We start from the raw sequence: 24,942 nt of genomic DNA, 5'->3' as shown, positions 1-24,942 counted from the left end.
TCTGTTGTTACATTTTGTAGATTATATACACATGGCTTGTATTCTCATGGAAGGTTCAAATTGTGCATAATACAAATATATATTTTTTGGATTGAAAGTTTTTCCCCATTTTTATGAGATAGAATTGACATATGGCAGTGGTCTAAGTTTAGGGTCCTAGTGCTGTGTAACGGTTTGACTTAACATATATCGTGACATGATCACCATGATAAGTTTAGTTAACAGCTAACATCTCATATAGATACAAAAAATAAAAAGAAAAAAATTGTTTTTTGTCTTTCTTTTTTACCTGTGAAGAGATGTCAGGGTTTACCTTTCTTAGCCATATCCTTATATATTATAGAGTAGTATTAACTGTTGTTACCATGTGGGCAAATACATGTTAAAAATACAAATATTTTTAAGGTGATAACGTATAACACAAGTCAGAATTTTTTCTTGTTACTTTCACGTTCTACCCATTTCTTAGTAGAGTCCCCGGGGTCTTTATATCACACAGGCGTGGTTGGGAAGGTCTAGTCCGACAGTGAAATCCCCAGGGTCGTTTGGGTGGCGTGGGGTATAAAGCGAGGCTGACAGTAACCACTAAGTGGAATGAGCTAGAAGACAACACACAGAAACCCCCACTTCCTTCCTTCCTGTGAACACCCCGAAAATCTTGGGGGATGGAGGAAAGAGGACCCAGCAGGTAAGGCTTGGTGACCTTTTGGAAAATCCATATTTATTGCCTCAACAGTGACAAATGGTTCCAAATGTGGACAGTTGGCGTGGCTGGGTTATTACGAGAAACTTGCTCTTTTGCTGCCCACTGTTCTTTCCCGAACAAAATATGGCCTTTTGAGTGAGGGGGGATTTGGCATGTGTGCGATGATGTAATCTGTTACGCAGCCAGGCAAAGTGTCACCGGCTCAAAGGTTCAGTCTTGCAGAATTAACAGCAGATCTGCGAGAAATTGGTCCACGTGGGAGTAGGAATTACAACCAAAGTGGAAAATGCACGCCAGGGCTGGTCTTGGGTCCCGAAGTTCTCCACTGCCGAGACGCGTCGCGCTGGAGGGGCAGCAGGTCCAGGAGGGGAGGGCAGCTGTCCCCAGGGAATCGTCAGCTCCATCTTCAGAAGCTGAACAGAGGAAGGTGTGACAAGCTGGTGTGCAGAGGGGGAGCCTGACTCTCGATTTCCATTACATGAGTGCGTGGAATCAATACCCAACTGAGCGTTGGTCACGAGGACACCAGAGCGCCCCCCCCAACCCCCGCCCCGTGTAGTGTGGTATTTTTCAGACTAATTCTCAGACAGGAAAATGTGCAGCGTGGCTCTTGTCTAAAATAGTTTCGACATCATTTATGTAATGTCAGTACATCTGGAAGTGAAAATGCTAAGAGTTTCATTTCACTAAAAGTGGAAAAAAAAATTTTTTAAACTTTAACCTTTAACTTTAGATCACAATTAGCGGCATTTTCACCACCGCATTGAGAGTATCGAAGTGTGTGTAATCATTGACACCTCGAGCCAGAATCAACTGAGAACATTTTATGCACCAGGAACCTTATGTAGGTTGTTAGGGAAAATGTGGAGAGATGGTCAGTGACTTTCAGGGCCTCATAGTCGAGAGAGGGAAACATTACGTTGGACAAATAGGGTATGTGTGGGGGCATGTCCTAGGGGAAGTGAGGTTAGTGGTATCTGAGCTATATCTTAAAGCAGGAGTAACATTTGAATGAGTGCAAAGGACATCCCCAACTGTCGATGAACCAGCATAAAGAGGAATTTTGCCTTATAAATTCCTAAGATTTCACCGGATTTTATGACACAAACACAAGCATCATGCTAATGAAATTAATAGTAAATTCAAATAAAAATAAAGTAAATTGAGACTTTTTCCCCCTCAATTTGTTCAACCTTTCCACCTTAATTATGTTATAAAGAACAGCATATTTGGGGTGCCTGGGTGGCTCAGTGGTTTCAGCCTCTGCCTTTGGGTCAACAGGGAGCCTGCTTCCCCGCTGTACTTGTGATCTCTCTCTCTCTCTCTGTCAAATAAATAAATAAAATCTTTAAAAAAGAAAAAAAAAAGAACAGTATGTTTGCATTACGTTAAAGTGCCCAGTGGTTGTGGCCAACGAATAGAATCATAACTCAGTTGAAGAGTAGTTTCATATTCTAGTGGTAAAACAATTAGAAGTTAAGAATTTAGCATTTTTATAATACTTTTGCTCTGTAATTCTAGTTTGTTTCAAAAAATGGGTGAGCCCCAGTTAGAAATCTGACTTGCTTTTTCCTGTATCACAGAGCTCAAGAGGAGCTGAGAACAGAAATCTCAAAATGCAATAATGCTGGTACGTTACATTGCAGTACTTTAGCATTTATTATGCCTTTGGGCCAGCATGCAGGAGAGAGAATGGTAAAGGGCCAAATTAAAAGTTTGCTTCTTAAGGTAAAGTATTACCAGTTCATTCTGCTCAAGCGTGTACTGGCAACACTTGTAAACAGTTCGTTCTCACATTATTTTTTTTTTCCAAAAAACTGTTACAAAATTGCCTTGCCTGTTTTTCTCTCCTTTGCACAGTCTGTGTCCTTACGTTTCAGCAATTCTAAATCAGAACGGCATCTGATAGATGACACATGGAATGAATTTGCTAATCATCTATGGCCTATTCATTAGGCTTATAGGGAATATTTATTTATCAAATCATGACTCTGTCCAGTAATTAGAAGAAAAGGATGAATTTGTATCTCCATCATTTTTTTTTTAAGCAAAAGAAGTAGTTTGTAGTAAGCACTTCTAATCATCTCAGCTGAATGTTAATAGCGTTGGAAGGATAAGATTTGTTGTTTCAATCATTTAGATTTTATAGATAATTTTTATATAGAAATACATTTCTTCTGTTGAGGCTTTTGTATCTTTCCACATATGTGGCAGATTACTGAAAGAACAGTTTGTCCTTTAGCTATAGTAAAACTCATCTTTATCCCTAGTTTACTAGATGCAAACTTCAGCCATTTTTATGGCCTTACAGAGACAGTAATACTAATTAATGTTTTAATAGGAAAAAGTGTTGGCCAATAAAACTGTTAAATTTGAAGCTTTGATTGTAAATTCAAGTTGGTTGCCCTAATGACAATGTTGATACTGATAATGATTATGCAATTAATATTTATGGAGTGCTTCTAGAATGCTGAGCTCTGTTGTAAATATTTTACTTATATGATTTAATTTCCCCAACTGCTCAGTCAAAGGAGGTGTTCTTAGGCCCACTTTACAGATGAATTCATAACCATTATATCTCACATTTAGTAATGATTAAAATATACTATGTTAATAAGTATATTAACTGGGTGGCTCAGTTGGCTAAGCATCTGCCTTCCGCTCAGGTCATGATCCCAGGGTCTTGGGATCGAGCCCCGCATCAGGCTTCTTGCTCAGTGGGGAGCCTAGTTCTCCCTCTCCCACTTTCTCCCAACTCATGCTCTCAGTGTCTCTCTATCTCAAATAAATAAATAAAATCTTTTAAAAAATAACATTTTAGGGGCACCTGTGTGACTCAGTGGGTTAAAGCCTCTGCCTTCAGCTCAGGTCATGATCCCAGGGTCCTGGGATTGAGCCCCACATCGGGCTCTCTGCTCAACGGGGAGCCTGCTTCCTCCTCTCTCTGCCTACTTGTGATCTGTCTGTCAAATAAATAAATAAAACCTTTAAAAAAATTAAAAAATAACATTTTAAATACTCAACTCTGAAGCTTTGCACATATGAAATTTGTATGTATCATAATAGCTATGTTTGTATATGTATATGGCATATATATGCATATACATGTTTGTACGTGTATATATATCTATGTATATATGTTCTTTTGTTCATTCACAAATATTGATTTGTAGACTGTGTGTTATAGGCTGCTGTGTTTAACTCTGGAGATAGTATAGTCCCTTGCCTTTAAGGGACTTCCAGTATATTGGGAGAAGTGGACTCATTTAAGATAAAAGTACAAGAAAATATGATAATTGCTTAATATTTTTAAAAGATTTTATTTATTCACTAGAGAGACAGAGAGAGCACAAGTAGAGGGAGCAGCAGGCCAAGCAAGAAGCAGGCTCCCTGCGATGCGGGGCTCGATCCCAGGACTCTAGGATCATGACCTGAGCCAAAGGCAGACACTTAACCGACTGAGCCACCCAGGGCGCCCCTGATAACTGCTTTAAAAGGGAAAGTACAGGGTGTTGTAGAAAAATCGGCAACGAATGGGCACCAGCTTCCTAGAAAGTACCAGAGAGGTTTTCACAGAGAGGAGTCCTATTTCTGAGACTTGAAGAATGGATTTGAAACAATGATGTGCCAAAGGGACAGAGAAGATTAGGGTACAGAGAGGAGCTAAAGCAAGGCAGGGTTGGTCAGGTCCGGAAGCCATAGGGATGGAAGTGCTACCAGACCAGGGACATGGCGAGCTGGGGTCGGATCTCAAGGAATCTCGCATGCTGTCCGAAGGAATGCGGACCTTACATTCTGTGTGTTGAGAAGCCATCAGGAAATTAATTCAGCAAACACTCATTAAATTATGATAAAGGATGTTCTTCTTCCCGCCTTCTCTCCTTCCTTTTCTCATTTATTCATTCAGCAGATTTCTACTGAGTGTCTCTAATGTGCCAAGCGTGTGTTGAATACTGAGGGTAAAGGGTGGGCAGGAACATACACAGTTTTGCTTTCCTGGAGCTTACTAGTTAGTAGGAGAAACAAGCAATCAATGAATCTAGAAAAAAATTTAAAAAGAGGCAAAATTAAAAAGGTGACTGGTATTAAAAAAAAAAAGAATCAAAGTGTTTCCATCAGAGCATGTGGTAGGAGGTAGTGATCTGGTGGAGGTCAGGAAAGGCTCCCCCAATGGGAAGAGGGCCGAGCTGAGATCTGAAGGAAAAAAGAGTACAAGGTCATCTGAAGAAGGTGGGTGATTTGGGGAGAAGTCTTAGTGAAGAGGAGATCATGTGCAAGGGTCCTGAGGCCTAGGAGAGCAAAGTACTTTTTAGGAATTAAAAGAAAGCTGGAAAAGCTGGAGTGCAGGCTGCAAAAGAACACAAGGACTGGACCCTAACTGGGCCCTGCTGGCCACATTAGGAATTTAGCTCAATGGAAAGTCATTTCATTACAGTAAGAAGGAGAGTAGGCTGAAGGGTGGCAGGAGCAAGGGCAGGGAGACCATTTGGAAGGCCAGTGCAAATTTCCAGTGAGCCGTGCTACTTGGTGGCCTAGAGCAGGGGTGGTGCTGGTGGGGAGAGGTAGAAGGCAGTGTGCTGGTGGTGGAATCCATGACTGGTTGGTTGGGTGTAGGGCATGATTAGGGAGAGGAGGATGTCAGGGTGATGTTGGTGCCCATTGCTGAGCTAGGAAAGCAGGGGAGGGCAAAATCCACTGCTTGAACTTGCAGGAAATATCAACTGGGTAGTGGGGGGGGGTGGGGAGTGGATATCGTAAGGAATTGAGGTTTGAGGTTGGCCTTGAAGAATGAGTAGGCATTTTCTAGTTGGCAAGATGGAAAAGGCATGCTAATCAAAGGGACAGGCATGCACAAAAACACAGAGATATCACCAGAATAGTCCAAAGAAATACACACACACATGGCTAAAAGGGAAATTAATATGTGACCCACAAGTAACTTTGCTGGTTTCCTGACGTGCTCACATTTGTTTTGTGTTGCAGTGATTTGAAAACCTCTAGTATACAGAATTTGTAAATAGGTAAAAATGTTTAAGTGTTTTTTTAAACCACAGACATATAAAATATAGAAATTCCTTTCTTTACTTCCATATCTTAAATTAGGGCTTCACATATGGCTCTTGATTTTGTTAATCTGTCTTCTTTCCAATAAAATGTAGCCATTTAGGGAGGACTTGGATTTTAGGTTTTTCCTTTGTGGCTTGACATCTGGATTTGGGATTAGTTGGCATTTTTAATTGACTAAAATAACTATGAATTTACTCTTGATTGAAATAGGAACATGTTGATTTCAGTTTAGCTTGGGAATTAAAATTGCAGGGTAGCCACATCCAAAAAGACTGAGTAATGCTAAGACCTATGTAACATATCAACTCGGTGGGAAAAAAATAAGGTGGTGTCAATTTGATAGTTGTTTTTATAATAAATGCAGGCATGTTGATAGCAGGATCAATTTGGGAGAGATGGTACAGTCCTGGAATTATAAACATGGCCTCTGTGCACAGTATTGGCTTAAATCCTGGCTTTAACACCTGCTAGCTCTCCGAACACTCAGATCTCTTGAGTAATGATTGCTAGCTACTTTGCAGGATACAATACAATGGGGGTAATGTGCATAAAGCCAAGAACATAGTAAGTGTTCAGTAAACGTTAGTGAGGACTTGGAGTTTTACCACCAATAGCATGCTAGACCTCAGCCATCCACAGGGAGACACATACAGTTGTGAAAGCGGATGCTGGGCTGTTATGGTAAAAGCAGGTACCAAATTTGCTTCCCTTGTGGCTGGAAGGAATCTTAAGACACCATCAAATTCTGTAATGTTGCTGACATTTTCTGGAGGAGAACTTTTTTTTTTTTTTTAAATTCCTCTGAAGTTCTGGAATCATTAGGGAAGGAGGAGAGAGAACGACATCATCTTGATGGGGACATCCCCGAATTTAGAAGATGGCCAGAAAGCTTCCATCCCCGGAGATGAGGACCAGCCGTGGGCCTGCTTGCTGAGTTCTTGACATTCTGCCATCAGAATTGTGGGTGTGGGTGTGCGAAGCCCGCAGGAGAGAGATTATGCAACTATGTTTCTCTTTTTTGTGACTTCAGCTGATGTGAATGAAGGCCACAGAAAGCTGCCTCACTCAGTGGGAAATTGTTTTTATAATTACAGGTCTAGCCATTTTACCCTGAGTTTCTCAACTGCCACCCCTTCCACTCCAGCAAAATCGGTGTGGAGAGATCTGCGGGGAAGGAACTGACTGCTTATGTGTCTCCAGTGTGATGAAAGCACATGGTACAGGTAAAGACCTCCCAGATCTTTAACTATGAAAGCAACTGTCATTTAGTATAAGTTTCCCAAGGTAGTGCTGACGATGTTTGCCTACCTGGTCTCATGCACACACAAACCCACTACTTAAATGTACACCTAGAGATTCACATATTCTCCGGGTACTCATTCTTTCTGTCTTGTAAAAATGGAACCCTTGCTTTTTGTGTGGGAAAGAAAAGAGCTTCTAATTATTTCGGGATCACTGTTTAGGATGGATGATAAAGCATTGATAAGAAAGAGAGAATTCTGATGATGGTGTTCATAACCTCAGCTGGGAGAAATGACCATCCGACAGCAGTAGGGAATAATATAATATGTACTATTACCTAACTTTTTTGTTCCTCTTGAATATGTAATAATGAATATCTTTTGATACCAATGGATATATATTTATAGCATGATATTTAATGATTATATACAGTGGACCATTGAATGCATATCCTAAAATTTATTTAATTGATCTCCTCTATTGGACACTTAGGGTGTCTGTAATTTTTTTGGGGGGGCTTTTTTGCTACCATGAATGTTCTTATAGCTTTATATCAGTTGCCATTACTAGTGACTTCCTTAGGATACTGCCTTACCAGTAAATCGGAGAGTTTAGAAGTTTTCGAGTCTTAAGACTTTTTGATACTACTTGTTGCCAAATCATTTTTTCTATAAAGTCATACCAGTTTATATTTCCAGAGGCAGTATATGAGAGTACGTTTCCATACAGTTTTGCCAGTGCTGAGAATTTTGAAAACAAAGTGTCTTGCCAATTGATTATGAGAAATGGTATCTCTGTCTTATTTTTATTTTATTTTCTGTTATTTTATTTATTTATTTGACAGAGAGATCACAAGTAGGCAGAGAGGCAGGCAGGGGCGGGGGAAGCAGGCTCCCCGCCGAGCAGAGAGCCCAAAGTGAGGTTCAATCCTGGGCCCCTGGGATCATGACCTGAGCCGAAGGCAGAGGCTTTAACCCACTGAGCCACCCAGGCCCCCCTCGGTCTTATTTTATTTTATTTTTGTGCAAGGAGGTGTTTATTTGTAAATTTATAATTCATACTGTTTTGAAGAACCTTCCTCCAATAGACAGTAGCATGGATAAAACTCACCAGTTTTTTACATCGGTGAGATAATACTTAAATGGAGAAGGCACGGAAGGGTCCTAGAGAATTTTGTGTTCCCCCTTTTTATGGCCAAGTATTTTTCAACAACCACAGTATCACCAGAGAGCAATTCTTTTTCAATTTTTTCATTTCTTAGTAGAAGTATTTGCTCATGGCCCACATTAAACATGGATCTGAAATTATTATGAAATTAAAAGTACAGGTATGTGTGTATATTTATTTATGCATGCACCTGCCCAGCGTCGGGAGCCTGAGTCAATGTGATGATGACAGCTCCACACGATTCAGGGGCTGCAGATCACCACAGAGAAGGCTCCAGATTTCTTGGATTCAAATTCCAGCTTTGCTGTTCTCCTGAGGTGTGACATTGGGCAACTTCCTTCACATCTCTAGTGTCTTAGGTTATAAAATTTGAAGAATAATAGTACTTACCTCCTTGGGTGTGGTTGCAACAAAACATAGGTGAAATGTTGAAAATTATTAAAAAATCCCATTTCAGAACCATAATTGATGATAGTAGAAAATGCTTAGGATAAATGGAAAAAGAAAGCAAAATACGACGCTTAAACATAGCGTACCTCAGTCTTGTTTGCACACATACAAAAATTGTTACTTTTTTCTTCTGCCTCTTTCTTTTCATCCTCATCTGGCATCCCCACCCCCCAATGTGTAATATATTTCTAAATGGGTTTAATTTGAATTAATGGAGTCATCGCAGTTCTGGAAAAAGTGTCCGACCAAAGTCTGCAAGTCAGAGAGAACCATTCACCCACAGAGTGGTGACATCTGTTGATGTCCCCTGGCCCGTGGGACCCTGGGAGCAGCCCTTGCATGAGGGCAGGCTGCCTAACTCCTGTCCCCCAGTGAGCGCCTCAGGTCAGGCAGGCTTCCTGGACTCTTTGAGCTGCACGTGGAGAATCTCCATCTGGTCCGTGCGTGAGCCGTATGCCCCATCTCTTCCCCCACGATAAACAAGCTTCCTTTCCCTAATTAAATGAACGAGAAGGTAGAGTGAGAGACCCCCCCCTACCCCCAGCTGTTAGGAAGCATATGTTGCATCCCACATAAACACAGAAGGGAAACCTGTGGGGTTGTGCGGTGCCTCCATCCTTTAGCTACATCAGTCAGTTGAAAAATAGAAGGAAGAAGAGGCAACAGATGATTTGACGTTAGCGAGACAAACGCAAGGCCATTCGGCGAGCTTCGGCTAACGCTCTCCACTGGCCTGCCCCGCAACCCTTGCGTGTGAATCCGCACGTTTGCTTTGGCCCACGCTTACAGTCTAATTTGAACAGCTCTGTATTTTTCAATACGAGGAGGAACCTCTGAGTTCCTAATTAAGACAGTTTAGCTTAAGAATTCCTCTTTAATGGCTCATAAATTATTCTCCTGTAAATGATCGTGAGAGCGAATAAGAAAATGCAACTTGTGTTTGTACACATACATCGTTATTTTGATTAAATGAGTGAGTGCATAAAGGGAGAGAGGTCAAGTGTGTCGGCAAATATGGGTCAGGGAAAGAGTTCGCAGTGTCCTGCCAGACTTCAGCGAGGCAGCTCACGGGCGTAGGTAGGAAGGCTGGACGTCATGGTGGTGAGAACGGTAATGGCACTGCCATATGGAACATTTGGTATTTGGATAGCACTTGAACTCCTCCTGAACTACAGAATCAATAGGAACTCAAACAGCGAGGAAGAAACCGTTTCCTTGCTGCAGATCACTGGCTGGGCCGCAGAAATGCAGACATGTGGATTCTCTAGGGCTTTCCCTTCTCTAGGAAGGCAGAAGAGTGGGGTACTATCCCATCATATTTAACTGTGCTGTGGCCTCACACCTGTGGTCCCATCCTTTTTGCTTATCTCTATAACCAAACCATTTTTTGCAATCGTGGAGGAGATCTGTCTGCAAGGCCAGGTCAAGATCACTGTTGAAAACTCAGTTCGCAGAGTCCCATGGGGCTTGTGGGGTGATGAGGATTCTGCTGGTATAGAGTGAAGTATAAGAGGCTGAGACCATGTCTTCACATTCTAACTCCATTCAGTCCTGTTTTACCCATTTATTCATCCAGCAAATACCTCTTTGGTAGGGGTACTATGTACTGGTATGGGTCTAAGCACTAGAGACTGGGAATGTAACAAGATAGAGAGGAAGCCTGCCCTAAGGGTGTTCACATTTCCAAGGGCAGCACCGTCCAGAGCATCAGAACCTAGTTCAGGTGGACGTGGAGCTGAACTGGTCTGTTTTAAAAGGAGGTAGAGAATGCATCTGAAATGAGAGAACCCAATGGAGAAAGACCTGTTGATCTGAAAGTCAGAAAGAACCAGAGAACGGTCGGCCATTGGCCGTGAGGTGTTGGTTACTAACAGCAGTACTGGATTGGGAACGGAGTAGAAAGTGGAGAGAGAAGACAGCTGGTGTGGTACTCTGCTTGGATGCACACAGTCAGGGCCGGGAACATTCCAGCAGCTACGGACTCAACGTAGGTAGGTCATCGAAATGGTGCCCGCGATTGGCAAGCCATATTTTAAACCATCGTGGAATGAATATGTTGTTGTCTACGACTCTGTGAACGTGCTAGACGGAGGGGTGGGCGGCCCACGGTAGATGGCGGCAGTTGCTGTCTTCAGCCACGACCCAAAGAATGGGGGGAAGAGTTGATTTACCAGAACCTGCATACCTTATTCTGATTTTGATTAACCGCATCCTTTTTCTTACCTTATCCACCGTCATTCATGTTACAAGGGGAGATTAAGTATACAATTAATTCCACCTTCCGTGCACGAGCATAGTTAACTTTACGTGGTTAACTTGAAACGGACAAAAGTTCCAGATCAAAAGAGTCTCTTTGGCCGTCACATCTTGGCCTCTCCAGTATTTGGTGGCCTTCTGCTCTTCTTGTTTCTGGGACTGAAACCAGAAACAAGATTCTTGGTTCTTCTGACTTTCTTCTCTCCATTCCTGGGTGATTTAGTGGTCTCTTAAATAATAAGATCTGCTCAAGAGATTTCTTTTGTCTTCTTTGGCCTCCAGCATGGGTTTGGTAAAAGCTTCTTTTCTGGCTTTGGATTGACTGTCACTAGTATGGGGGTGGCTTTTTCTCTATTTTGTCTCTCCCTGGTCAATGGCTTTCTTCTGGGGCTCAAACCTCTACCATATATTTTACCTAAATGCTTTTTCCTTCTTTGACTTGCCCATTTTAGTCACTGATCCCACTCCCCAACCCAACCCACCCAACTACCCAACACATGCATATACTATGCATTCTGCATAGTACCTCAGCAACGCACATTTTCACAGTTAAGAAAACCCTATTGCTATTCGTTAAATATTTAAAATAGACATCTCCTCCAAACTTCTCTTCCAGCATCGATATGTTCTTCCGCATTCCACTCCAGTTCCTGAAAAAAAAAAAGCCTCCATAATTCATAGCCACTTTGGGGGAAGGTATTTATTTTGAAACATTTAATGATGTGTTTCATAGCAAAATGAAAAACGTAGAGACAAAGACTCAAGAGTACATAGTGTTTTAGATGTAGGCCTAGCTTTTCAAGACTATTGTGGAGTGTGTTTGAGTTTCTAAAATAATTTACCAGACTCCCGTGTAAAGCACTTTATTCTTGGAAAGCCTTATAAATCATGTGATTTTGTTAATGCACAGACCTTCACATAGCTCCTTTACCTCATGAAATAAGGTAGATTATTGTGTCACCTGATGGAGGAAAACATGTAAGAAAATGGTTGACTCCAAAGCCTACCATTTTGTCTTTGGGACCCTGAGGTGGAAAGCTGCAGAAATCCTTTCCTCTCGACTACATTGATGCTGCCCTTGACATTGGCACACTGCATTGTTCCAAGTGTAAGCAGTGAGTAGAAAGAGAAATATCCAAGGGTCAGTTTTCTGGAGTACCTTTCAAATTAATGCTGTTTGTTTTTTTTCCCCCTTGTAGAGTTCATCAACGGAGAGGAAACATTTAAACACGTTTTCTGAATTGTAGAATGTTAGGTATTATAGCTTCCGATGTTGTAGTACTTGGACGTGGAAGGGAACCTGAAGATCATTTAGTCGCCTTGACTCGCTACCTCAAGACCTCCTCCAATTTAGGATTTCACTACATGTTTTAGTAAAATTGGGGGAGGTAGCGTTCATGACTTGGCGGCTATATTTGGTCCTCCTGTTTTCTCTTCAGAAAGTTTCTGTCTTCTCTAGCGTTCATTTTCCTGTTCTTTAAAGTGAGGACAACAGGTCACTGTGAAGATCATATACATACAGACTTTGCACATTTCCTGGCCTGGTGCCGTGTACTGCTGCTGCTTCTACTCTTCTTCTCCCTCTATTTCCACTCTGGTTTCTTGCTCACAGAGATCAACTTTAGATCCCAAGTGTCTAAAACAAATCAAGGGTCACCAAACAGAACAAGAAATTTAGTGCTGATACCACATGCTTTAGAAGCTGGAGCTGTCTTTGGTCCCCCAGGCAGAGCTGTGATCCTTTGTGCATGTCTGTGGCTGAACCCAAGTTCAGCTGGTAAGCCCTTGGCCTGGGGGTCAGGAAGATCAGGAGGTCCACATACGCTGCGCCTCCAAATATTATATCTGTAACGAATGGGTTACTCTCTGCGGCCTCTTCCCTTCTAAAAATGATCATCATCTTCCATTCTAGATGTTTTAAGGCTTTGAAGTCCCTGTAGGAAAGAACCTGGGAAAAGTCCTAATGGGTCTTTATATTCTCTTGGCGCATTTGAGTATCTGCGTGTGGTGTTTTCTGGTAGGTTCCCCCGTTCACGCTCAGGTAGAGTTGATGACCTGCTCCTCCAGGAATGATAAGACAGAATAAAACAAAACACTCCTACTTCAGGGATCATTTCTATAGTTTGTTACTAGAGAAGTTTCTCTGAATGTGTAGAGTACCTAAAACAAAACACTCCCTTCCTGCATAAAGGTGCCCCCCCCCCCAGATGCTTAACCTCTGAAGCTAGCGTTTCAGATGATATCAAGGGAATAACACTTCACTTGCCACTGAAATACAGCCGTCTCGGGAGTAGGATTTGGCAGCTGAGTTACAGTCAAGCTGCAGTACTTACATGACAGTTTGGGGAAAGGAGCGAGACAGAAATAGCAGATTCCAAAATAATCCAATTAAAACAGCAGGAAAGCGGAGTTGGGCGGCAAGAAGGGAGGGGTGGGGCACCCGGAGCCCGATCATTGCTAAGGTTGACCGTGTGGCCGGCGGCCTTGGCAGCCCCACGCTGACCGCCATGAACACTCCCCTACGCTCACGCCAAAGAGGGGTCTCGCCCGATGTCCCATTAAGCTGTCATCTGGGGAGTTTCTCTCTCTTTCTTTTCCTAGTGGTCTAATTATCGGGCTGTGTCGGCACATAAATAGATCTGTCTGTTTGGAGCTACTTTTCGTTTTGCCTCCCTCGTAGGGATTATATCGTGTTCAGTATCTATGACATCAGAATTTACTATGCTGAGAAGTCATTCTGTTGAGGCACCTTCTGAAAGGCTCAGGAAGAATGAGCTGGCAGACGACGCTTCTGTTTCATTCAAGGGTCTTCATAATAACAGTGGCCGGAAAGGAAAATTTAAGAAATGTGCATGCTAGATAAAGGCCGTTGAATAAACATGTAGAACTCTTTAGATTTTTCTGGGGTAGAAGGTAACCACTGTGATAGCTGTTAGAACAAGGACATGGAGGGGCGCCTGGCTGGTGCAGTCGGTTAAGTGTCCAACTCTTGGTTTTGGCTCAGGCCAAGACCTTGGGGTTCTGAGATCGAGCCCCGCGTCGAGCTCCATGCTCGGTACAGTCTGCTTGGGATTCTCTCTCCCTCTGTCCCTCCAGTGTGTGCTTTCTCTCTTTCTGGAGTAAATGATAAATCTTCAACAAACATGGAAGTAGCAGTGGTTAAAATTGAAAAATACTGAGTAATGTGTGCAAGAATAGGAATTTTTAAAAAGCAAAGAATAAGAGTTTTTAAAAAGCAAATAATTTTTAAAAAGCATAGAAATAATCAGATCATTTGATAATAGGACATCTGGTCTCTCAAAAGGGGGGGTCTGGGGATGAAGGAAGCAGGTGCTAAAGGAATGTGGGCATTTTAATTTAACCAGAAAAGAGAGAACTTTAAAAAGAAATATACGGCTTCAAGGGTTAGTTACATTTAGAGGCACATACAGTCTTTAGGCAGTAAGCAGAGTTCATACTATTATACTAGTATATTGTATATATTATATTATACTATTAAGTTCATACTATATACTATTATAAAAATGGAACTGATGAATTCAGGGATAATTAAGTAAAATTCATGTCATGGGGAAAAAATGATGCGTGGTATCAGAAATTCTGGTTTTGAGTTTCAGTTGTGTAACTTACTAACTCTGAAATCACTTAAAATCTGAGGAGATTTTTTTTTATAATCTACAAAAATGGAGACAATTGTATCTAATAGGGTGTTGTCAAGATCAAGTGAGGGATGCTTGGGTGGCTCAGTCTGTTAAGCAGCTGCCTGCAGCTCAGGTCATGATTCCAGGGTCCCAGGATCGAGTCCCGCATCAGGCTCCCTGCTCAATGGGGAGTCTGCTTCTTCCTCTGCCTGCCACTACCCTGCCCCCTGCTTGTGTGCTTTCTTTCTGTTTCTCAAATAAATACAATCTACAAAAAAAAAAAAAAAAAAAAAAAAAGAGAGAGAGAGAGAGAGAGAGAGAGAGATCAAGGAGGTAGTGCGTAAAAAATGTTTTGTGAACTCTGACGCCCGCTCCATGCTATTTCTATCAGTGTGCAGTGTGCTTGCGGTGTGAGGAAGGTATCGGGCCGTGATCACCTTCGAGATCACCTATTAGAATACCCCCCAGAGAACCAGTCATGGACAGGGGAAAAAAAATCTATTGTGAAAACACTGAAAAATATTCACGAATTATTATTTTTTTCCTGCTCCTCATTTTTCTGGCCCAGCACCCTTCTGTGTATATGGGATTTTCCCAAAATGTTTCCATTGAATTCCATAACAGAGTTGTCCACGCTCTCTCAGGGCTTTACACCACATCATTTTATAGTAATTTCTTTTTTCTCGGAGTCAATGTTGAATAACAGCCTAACAAAAAGGCATGCTCTTTTGTTACATTTAATAATGCTCCTTTGGGGGGGATTCGTGGGGGAGAGATGGGGCGGGGCAGCATGCAGGCTAGGAACAAGAGGCAGGTAAGTAGGATGCTGAAGGAGGAAGGCTTGAAGCGGGAAAGGTGAAACACGGTAAAGCTTCATCAGCGTGGGCTGGCACGCCCAACTTCCCTTTATGCGGCAGCCCATGTGTCTCCTTGGCTTCTGTTTCTTAATCACAGACGCCATGAAGTGTCTTCTTGGCTTTTTTTTTTTTTTTTAATGCTTTCTATCTTAATCTCCTACCAAAGGTAACAAAAGGAAAGCCACCGGATTGCATGCTGTGTGTGTGTGTTTGTGTGTGTGTGTGTGTGTGTTCATGGACATGTCAGGCAGCAGAACAAGCTAGATTTCTACGTGAATACGGACATGGGGATGAATCGGCATGCCTATGAGGCTGTGTGTGTGTGCATCCGTGAATGTGCGTGCATGCATGGGGATAGCCACAGACGCGACACGCAGGTGTGTCTGTGTTGCATCTGTTGTATACACCCTAACATAGAAAAGACACATGGATAGGACTTAGGGCGCAACGGCATATACTGTTGCAACCAAAGTGCATGATGTAACATCAGGCATGTTGGAGAGCGTTTGCTTGTTCATCACAGAGAACAATGGTAGGAGTTAAATAGTAACAGGTTGAAGTGTCAAGAAGTATCTAAAAATACAAATTCTCTATTGTTTGCTGCTCTTGCAATAAGGCAAGGTCTCTTTGTGTGTTGGATGTGTCTCTGCTGGGGGAGTTCAAAATGCTTTGGATAAAGAATGTTACAGAGTGTAATTTGTGACAGAAGATGTGCCCCAATTGTTTGTTTAGTATTCTGGAGGATATCTGCAGGTCTGAACGCGGAAAAGAACAGCTTTGTTTGGAAAATACAGTAGGAGCGGTACAAGAAAACTGAATTAAGTAAAGAAACTTAGGGAGTGCATCTCTGATTGATGATGCTTCTTATTTGCTCTTCATTATTCCCTGTGAAGGCATAAAAACTATGAAATTGCATTTGGAAACTGGATTAAGATAAATGGCTTCTCAGATTTTTTTTTTTTTACCTTAGCTCTTTCCAATTTTCTTCGTAAAGTATATAGTCACTATATAAAGAGTCTGTGTTTATTACATTAAATCTTCCTAAAAAGCATGCCCTTGAGGTTTGATTTTAAGAATTAGTTTAGAAGATACAGAGGCAGGGTATACCTGCTAATAACCGTGTTACGGTATTTGTCTCTAGATATTTTATATGCCCACTTATTTTTATTATTTTATAGAGCAATGGTGTAAAAGGGAATGAAACATTGTTTTTCTTAAGGCAGTTTTTTTTTCTCCTACCACCCTACTCTTTTTTCTCTAGGCAGAGTTTAGTGTAGTCACATTTGAGCTCTTGTGTTATTCCTCCAAATATTTTTTTAAGTGAGTTTTCCTTTTTTTTTTTAAAGATTATTTTTTTATTTATTTGACAGAGAGAGTGATCACAAGTAGGCAGAGAGGCACGCGGAAGCAGAGGGGAGCAGGCTCCTCACTGAGCAGAGAGCCCTATGTGGGGCTTGATCCCAGGACCCTGAGATCATGAGCTGAAGGCAGAAGCTCAACCCACTGAGCCACCCAGGTGCCCCACTCCAAATATTTTTATCAGGGACTGGTAGATACACACACATGAATCTCTATTAACTAGACTGCAAATCTGAAATAAGGAACTGTTTATTTGTTATAACTCTGGCACCTAAGTTAAGGCCATGAACATTATCAGTCGAGTGACTGAATCAGTCAGTCAATGAGTCAGACACCTACTGTGTCTCTATCATTGTCTTAGACACAAGGGAAAATATCTAAGAATAGGATGTGGCCATATTTGCTCTAATCGGGCCTAAAATTTAGCTGGGGGTTAGAACAGCTCTCATGATGAAATAATAGTGGACTGCAATCAAAGAATAAAATAAATCTCCATGAGTCCATATTGATATAAGTAAATAATTGAATAAGTAAATTGGTAGGGCAAAAGAATTCTCCTTATGGAAGAATTCCAATAAATAAACAAATGAGAGGCATCATTAGAACCCATAGCAGTAGATGTCATAGGAAAGTTCCACTGATGAATGCTAGAGCTGGTGAGCCAAAGATTAAGGAGAAACAGCATATATGTAGCATCGTAAACTATCTCCCTCCAAAATACTTAGTAATCACAAAAAGAAGTAGGTAACTCCACCTAGAGAATCCTGACGGACTTGCCCTAACTAAGTGAGTAAGTTTTAGGGCCACCAATAATGCATACCGACATTGGGTGCCCCTTCATGGGAAATGCTGAGAAGGACACACCGCTGCTGTAGTATCCTTCCCATTCCTGTGTCATCCCACTCTAATCCAGAGAAAATAGCCAACCCAAGTTGAAGAACATTCTAGAAAACAGTTGATGATGAGTACTCTTTGAAAGTGTCATGGTCTTAAAGATAAGGATTGAGGGACTGCACAGATTGGAGGAGACAGGATGTGAACAGGTCCTGTGAAAACCTAGACGGACTCCTGAAACAGAACAAGGATGTGAGTGGAAAAAACTGGTGAAATCCTAAGAAATTCCATGATTTAGTTGGTAGTGTTGACCAGGCTTAATGTTCTAGTTCTGATCATTGTCCCATGATTATGTAAGATTTGAACATAAAGCCTGGTGCTGGGGACAGATAACTCAGTACTATTTTTGCAACTGCCTATAAATCTAAAGTTATCTTTATGAAAATCTAGCTGAGGAAACAGTACCAATCCCCAAGGAGCAATACATGACCGTATACAACCGAGAATTTGCAGGAGGCAAGGCAGGTGTGTGTCAGTGAGTGTTGAGAGGAAGAGGGTATGGCTGGAGGGGTGAGGAGTCAGGACGAGTTTCATAGGAGAAGCACCTGGAAAGCAGGTGTAGAGGTGATGGGTGCTGCAAACAGGGATAGGTCTGGGGGTACCTGGGGGGCTTAGTTTGTTGAGCGTTCAACTCTTTATTTCCGCTCAGGTCATGATCTCCGGGTCATGAGATCTAGCCCTACGTCAGACTCCATGCTCAGTGGGGAGACTGCTTGAAGATTCTGTCCCTCTCCCTCTGCCCCTTACCCCCTATGTGCTCTCTCTCTCTCTCTCTCTTTCAAATAAATAAATATATTTTTTTAAAAAGGCAAAATAGGGATGGATCTAAGAGCAGGGACAAAGGCTCAAGGGAGGGATGTAGGTCACCTGTGTGGGAAAGGTGGAGAGGCTGGCCGAGGGATGTGTGCACTGTTGCTGGAGATCAGCCTGAAAGGAAGCTGGACCCGAGGGGAGGACAGAGGAGAGGGCGACTAAGTTGTGGCACTGGAGTTGGAAGCTCATGGGGCAGGTGACGTGGTTGCAAATTCTTGCTCAAGGAAGTGACCCAGTGAGCTGGTACATATATAAAATTGGCAAAAGCATGTCGAGCTGGCTGGGACTTGGGAAAGATGAGGACAGGTGAGTTAGGAGTGAGAAATAGGTAAGGAGGGCTTACAGACGCCGCCGCCCAGCCATGGTCCAACCTACTGAGTTTTTCAGCATTGCAGTGGCCGGTGAGCCCTTGGACTGCGTCTCCTTTGAGCTATTGGCAGACAAAGTTCCTAAGACAGCAGAGAATTTTCCTGCTCAGAGCATCGGGGAGGAAGGATTTGGTTGTAAAGCTTCTTGCTTTCACAGGATTGTTCTGGGTTCTCTGCACGGGGGTGGTGACGTCGTCACTTGCCATCACGGCCTGGGAGGCCGATCCTTCGGCAGAGAGGAAGTGGATGATGAGAATTTCATCCCAAAACACATGGGGCCTGGCGTCTTGTCCATGGGGGATGCTGGACCCAACACGAATGGTTCCAGGGTGTTCATCTGCCAAGACTGAGTGGTTGGATGGCAAGTGTGTGGTCTTTGGCAAAGTGAGCGAGGACAGGAGGACTGGGTCCAGGAATGCGGCACTTTGGGTCCAGGAGTGGCAGGACCAGCAAGAAGATCACCATTGCTGACTGTGGACAAATGTAAATCTGGCTTGCGTGTTATCTTAGCCACCCGACCATTCCTTCTGTCCTCAAGAGAGCCCCCCCCCCATCACCCCCAACTGCTCCAAACATCCTGTAAGCTGTGTGTTCTCGCTAGGGTCCTGTGGGTCCATATTTTCCTGAACTCCCCTCCAAGTGTAGCTGGACCGCAGAGTTAAGTAAACAGTATCAGACCTCTTCTCACAAGAGGCCCTAAGAAGCTATTCATCTGAGGCCTGGGGAGGGGCAGGAGGGTCAGGAAAAAGAAGTAGGAGCCTATCTAAAAGCCCTGGAAGAGGTAGACTTGTAGAACTTAGTGGTGGATGGAGGTAGGGCATGAAGAAGGAGAAGTCAAAGATGATTCCCCGGTCAAGCTCACAGGACAGACAGGTGATGCAGGTGTCTGTAATTGAAATAATTCCATCAGCAGGTATTTGAGGATGTACATTGAGGAATTATGTGTTCTAGGCAAAGAGGGGAGATGAAAAAGCTGCCAGTGAAACACGAACAGGAAAGCCCATGGCTTGAGCTGGGCCGAACGGCTTCATAAGTGACCAGCTCACTTGCTGGGGAGGGGGTGGTGGTCCCTGTCCTCCAGATGAAAAGAAGGGAGGAGATTTGAGGCGATTGCGGTCTTCCTAACAGCAGCCATGGACAGTGTTAGGGTTTTTTTTTCAAGTTGACATTTCTCTCTGCTTCATAAAGATGTCAAGCCTACTGTTCAGTCTACTCACCAAAAACCCTATTAAATCACCATTCTGCTTGGAAAAACCCCACACGTACTCTTTGAACTCTGCCAAGATAGAGACCCTGGGTCCCAATGGTCCCAGACACAAAAGTTAAAATACTATACGAGCACAAGGAACTTTCTAGAAGAAATAGAAAATTAAGGTGGGGCGCTGAAGGCTTAGGCTCCCAATCTTTTGGCACTGTGTCTTCTGGACTTGTTTTATATAATGATGCCCATCGGGCAGACCCTTCGTTAATGTTGTTCTGCTCAGATTTGGCTGTGTTCTTCTCTTGGGCTTGTCCCTTCTCTGTGTTACTTAGCAAAGGGTTTCTGTATCCTTCATTCTTTTGTTTTCATCATTTATTTCACAATTTTCCACTTAAGCCTCAAAGATGACTATATATATGTATGTATATATATATACATGTCCATAAATGTATGTGTGTATATATATATGTGTGTGTATATATATGTGTATGTGTGTATATGTGTGTGTGTGTATATATATATATATATATATATATATATATATATACTTTTTTTTTTAAATCTCTGCCACAAGCTGGTAGCCTTCTCATCAGCAGCTATGAGCTGTTACCACACAGTCGGAATCAGTCTTGGGGCTTGACTAACATTAGGCTTGGGGCCGAAGAGTGGGTGTATTCACTTCGTACTCCCTTGGACTCACGCATTTGATTATGGCTGGTAGTAACCGGATTTACGTATTAAAGGCCTTTGCAGGTTATTTCCATTCCTCTCCCAATCAACATTTTTTTTAAAGTTATGTTTCTTAAACATTGAGTTCTTGCCCCCTTTTTTTTGATATTAGTCAACGGTTAGACAAAAAGAGACCATAAATAGACATTTGATTGAGAAAAGGAAACTGAAGACCAAGTCAGCCCCTTTTGGGGTTACCTGGACGTGGAAATCGCTCGGTATTCTTACAGGCATGCAATTGTGGTGGTTCTGATTCTGGTGCAGAATAACGCATTGCGTATCACTTTTGCAGCGTGTAAACGTCAGCTCCAAACATCTTCTTAATGATGAGAGCACTCCATGAACTACGAATTGCCTACAGTGTTACTTGAAACATGGTTTAAATGGTGGTGTGTTTCATAATACGAACAGGTGTTTTGTGTAGAATTAAAAAGAAATGATGTCTTTTGTAGAGTGGACATGGGCAGTGACACTCTATGGGGTGAGCACGAGGTCCCCTCTATGTTCAAACTAGCAGGATGACGAATCTTTGTATGGTCTTTGTGTGGACGTCAGTATTTGTTTCATAAGGAATTTAGTTCTATATTTTAATCATAGTCAGTGCTTCCATATAAAGGTGCTTCCTTTGTCCACTGGTTCTTCCCACAGAGCCGTATACACCAGTCGGCACCGTATCAGAGTACCCGATGCATCCGAGTAGAGTGCATTCGCGACAGTGGCTGTCTGCTTTTCCTTTAGTGGCAGAAGTTGGTGTCATATGCTGAAATTAGGGAACGATTTGGGACTTAATCTCAGAAGCTTGTAAGGTTAACAAACGCAGGCACAATTCCTGCTCTATAACCCTCAGCGGAGCCCCATAGGGATTGAGAAACCTATCAGGCTATCCTTTGTCACAGAGTTCATACAAGCATATTATACAGGTTAATTCTTTTTTTTTTTTTTTTTTTTTTTTTTTTTTAAGAGAGAGAGCATGAGTGAGGAGGGGAGGGGCAGAGGGAGAGAGAATCCCAAGCAGGTTCCATGCCCTGTGTGGAGCCCAAGGCAGGGCTCGATCTCCCAATCCTAAGATCATGACCTGATTGGAAATCAAGAGTCCAAGGCTTAACTGACTGAATCAGCTGGATGACCCTATACAGGTCAATTCTTTAATTTTTCAGGATGCTCCATGGGAAGTGAATGGTCACTTCACTTAGCGGACCTTTCAGAAACGCAACAAAGAGGGGAGGGTGGAGAGTGCTAGAAAATTCCCGCGGGAGAAGCAAGGATAGAGAGCCAAGTCTTAGGAATGAACAAAATCAAAGTTCTGTCTTTAGTTAGAGCCTGTCCTATACCCTGTAACCTTCAGTAATGTAATCAGGGGGATACATTCCGAGTCAAAGGTGGGTGTGGTCGCGGGTCCCGTCCCTTCTTTACTGTCATCTTTTCTTCCCGAGCTTCTTTCCTCCCCTTCCCCGTGTAAGTAAACCGAGTGAGTAAGAATGAAGTGAGCGAGCTGTTTTAACAGCTTTCACGTGATGTCACTTCTGTGAAATTTGTCATACCGTGTATATGATCCTAGTTTCCTTACCCAGTATACATACTTTTGTGACCCGCACCCACTTAGGAAATCTTCACATAGTCAGAAGAAGACTTCTCAAGGAAAAGAATGACCAGCAGAATGATTCTATACTTGTCCCAGTAGAGGAGACCCTGGGATGCCTGGAGCCCCAATGGCTCAGCAGGACACTGACAGTGAGGTTAATAATGTAATGAGTTCACTTACCCAGTTCCCCAAGTAGATTAAAGGGAATAAGGGGGCTTTTTAGTGTTAACTGTATTGGTGAAGCACATGGAAAAACTAGAAGCATTATAAAATCTTAGTGGTGTGGGGCCATTCCTTTTTGTTTTTTTTAAGATTTTATTTATTTATTTGACAGAGAAAGAGCATAAGCAGGGGGAGTGGCAGGCAGAGGGAGAGGGAGAAGCAGGCTTCCCACTGAGCAGGGAGCCCCATCCCAGGACTCTGGGATCATGACCCGATCTGAAGGCAGAGGTTTAACTGACTGAGCCACCCAGGGGCCTTGGGCCATTCATTTTAAGAGACCAACCAACCTAGTGGATTATTTGGGGCGGGTGAACATAAAGGACCTTTTCCCAACAAGATGCAACAAAGAGAAAGGCACAGAAAGCAAGAATGGTGCATGAAGAACGCCCGCTGGTGAGAGTTAACTTCCAGGATCCACAGTTGGGGTGAACGTATCCACGGGGTGGAGACCCCCAGACCCAGACTCCTTCCATCTCAGGGCTCAGCCTCTCCCTAAGGTCACTGGGATACCTGAAGTTTCCTCTGCAGCAGTTGCGGGGAAGAGAGCGTGAGAGCTCTCATTGGAGATTTAATAATGGAAGAGGTGTACATCACTCTCTTTCATGATCCCTTGGCCAGATTTAGCCAAATGGACACACCCAACAGCCGGGAAAGGTGGGGAATGCCAACCTTTATGCCTTGGGAGGATGAGAAAGCCGGTGTGGGGAACACTAACCAGCCTCCGCTGGGTACTGGCAGGTACTGGTACCTTCTTGAGCCTGATGTCTTCCTTCAGCTCCATCCCAGCTGCTCTTGGGGGCACCCCTGGGGGAGAACCCGGTTCTTGGCAGAACAGCACAGCTCCATCCTCGGAAATTCAGGAGCCCACTGAGGTTGCGTGTCAGGACTCCTCATTCTTCAGACCATCTTCCTCTGAACACCCATTCCCTGATGTTCTCTTCAGTGGGAAAGAGAGCAAGCAATCGTGTGTGGCTCCACATGGAAAGTCAAAATACGGCACCCCCGCCCCCATCCTGGGCTTTAATCTGTGTCGATTGGTGAGGAAACTGCTTCTCCTTAAGTTCTTCCAACTGCACTTGCAGGGCCCTGTTCCTGTTAACATAGCTAAATTACAAAAGAATTTCTGAGATCATCCCAGCCCTTCCAACTGTCTCATTATCCGTGTTCTATGCTGAGAGCCTGGTTTCCCCCCATCGCACTCTCTGGAGATGCTATCTCCCACCAAACTCTGAAGCAAGCGTTTACTGAACTGAACTCTCTGGAAGCTCTGGTCAGTCATCTGAGCACAAGAAGGGAAGTATGGGGGAGGGTCAACTATATAAAATTATTTGGGTGCTCTCTTCCACACTTTGGGACGAAGTATTTAGATAGAGGGGTTCGAATGAAAGTAGGGCTAGAAGTTTATCAAGAGAGGCAGGCAGATGCCAGAAGAAAACTTTGGAAGGTCCAGGTGAGGAAGGAGAAACCTTCTCCCCACTCCCTGAAAACTCCTCTTGATTTCTGGACCTGTTGTTCCCTGCTCAACAGAGGGACAACTTGCTTAAGAGCTGTCAGTACGAGAATTTGTCAACATTATGGCCTTAATAGCTCTTGTTTGCCTTCCTGCAAAGCAAAGCACTATTTATAAACTTTGTTTCTCTGAGAAAATGGGTTTGGAGTTCCAACTGACTGACTTACAAATGAACTTTGTGTGCACAGATCATTCATAAATTGAGGACTGCCTGTACTGGGCTTGTAACCCAGAGATAACATTTATCTGTGCTTTATCAGTATGGGCTTGTCAAGTTAACTTATGTTTACTCTTTTCTGCATTCATTTTGATGATAGCCCTGCTCTTAAAATTTAATACTGTCTTTATGTTTGGAGAAACATTTCCTTTGGAGGTGCCTCAAATATTCTCGTGAATTGGGAGAGCAATTTTATTTTATCTACCCATTTATCTTTAATACGATTCATGGCTATGAAAATCTTTTCTGCAGTGAGTCTGTAAATTGAGGAAAAATCGAGAACCATTTAGAGGAAGTGGAGGAAAAAGAGTTCTTTGCTCATTACCTCAGTTTGTTAGATATCTTGCAGTATAATTACTGTGTTGGTTTGTAAAGGTTAAAGAACACTGAAGTTTATAATTCTCTTTTGTGTATGTTTTCCACACATACAAGGGGAAAAAAATCCAACACATCAAAGCAAAATGCCTTGTTAACATAAAAGTTCTGAACAGTTTATAGTTTTTCCACACAGAGACATAATTCATGGATTTTACATTTGCTTTTACAAATATCTGATGAGCCCAGTTATTTGCTCCAAGGAGCCAATTTGCAGATTACAGACCTTGTTTATCTCAAGTCTGTTTATAGGTGTAACGCCTGCACTGAACTATTCTTGCTGGCC

General features: G+C 42.8%; 1 protein-coding gene and 1 pseudogene across 7 annotated transcripts in view; both read left to right on the top strand.

Moving 5' to 3' along the window:
• ATXN1 (ataxin 1) overlaps positions 1-24,942 on the top strand; it is a 401,941-nt gene that overhangs the window by 148,744 nt on the left and 228,255 nt on the right. For all 7 annotated transcript variants that reach the window (XM_045085051.1, XM_045085052.1, XM_045085054.1 and 4 more), the window contains one exon: positions 6,868-6,996. The gene's annotated coding sequence lies outside the window, so the exon portion shown is untranslated. The remainder of the gene's footprint in view (positions 1-6,867; positions 6,997-24,942) is intronic.
• On the top strand, positions 16,847-20,424 carry LOC106006659 (annotated as a pseudogene).

This window comes from Mustela putorius, unplaced genomic scaffold (assembly GCF_011764305.1).
Source record: "Mustela putorius furo isolate JIRA1106 unplaced genomic scaffold, ASM1176430v1.1 tig00000831_pilon_pilon_pilon, whole genome shotgun sequence".
NCBI classification, from domain to species: Eukaryota; Metazoa; Chordata; class Mammalia; order Carnivora; family Mustelidae; genus Mustela; species Mustela putorius.
This window is presented reverse-complemented; position numbering and strand designations above follow the sequence as displayed.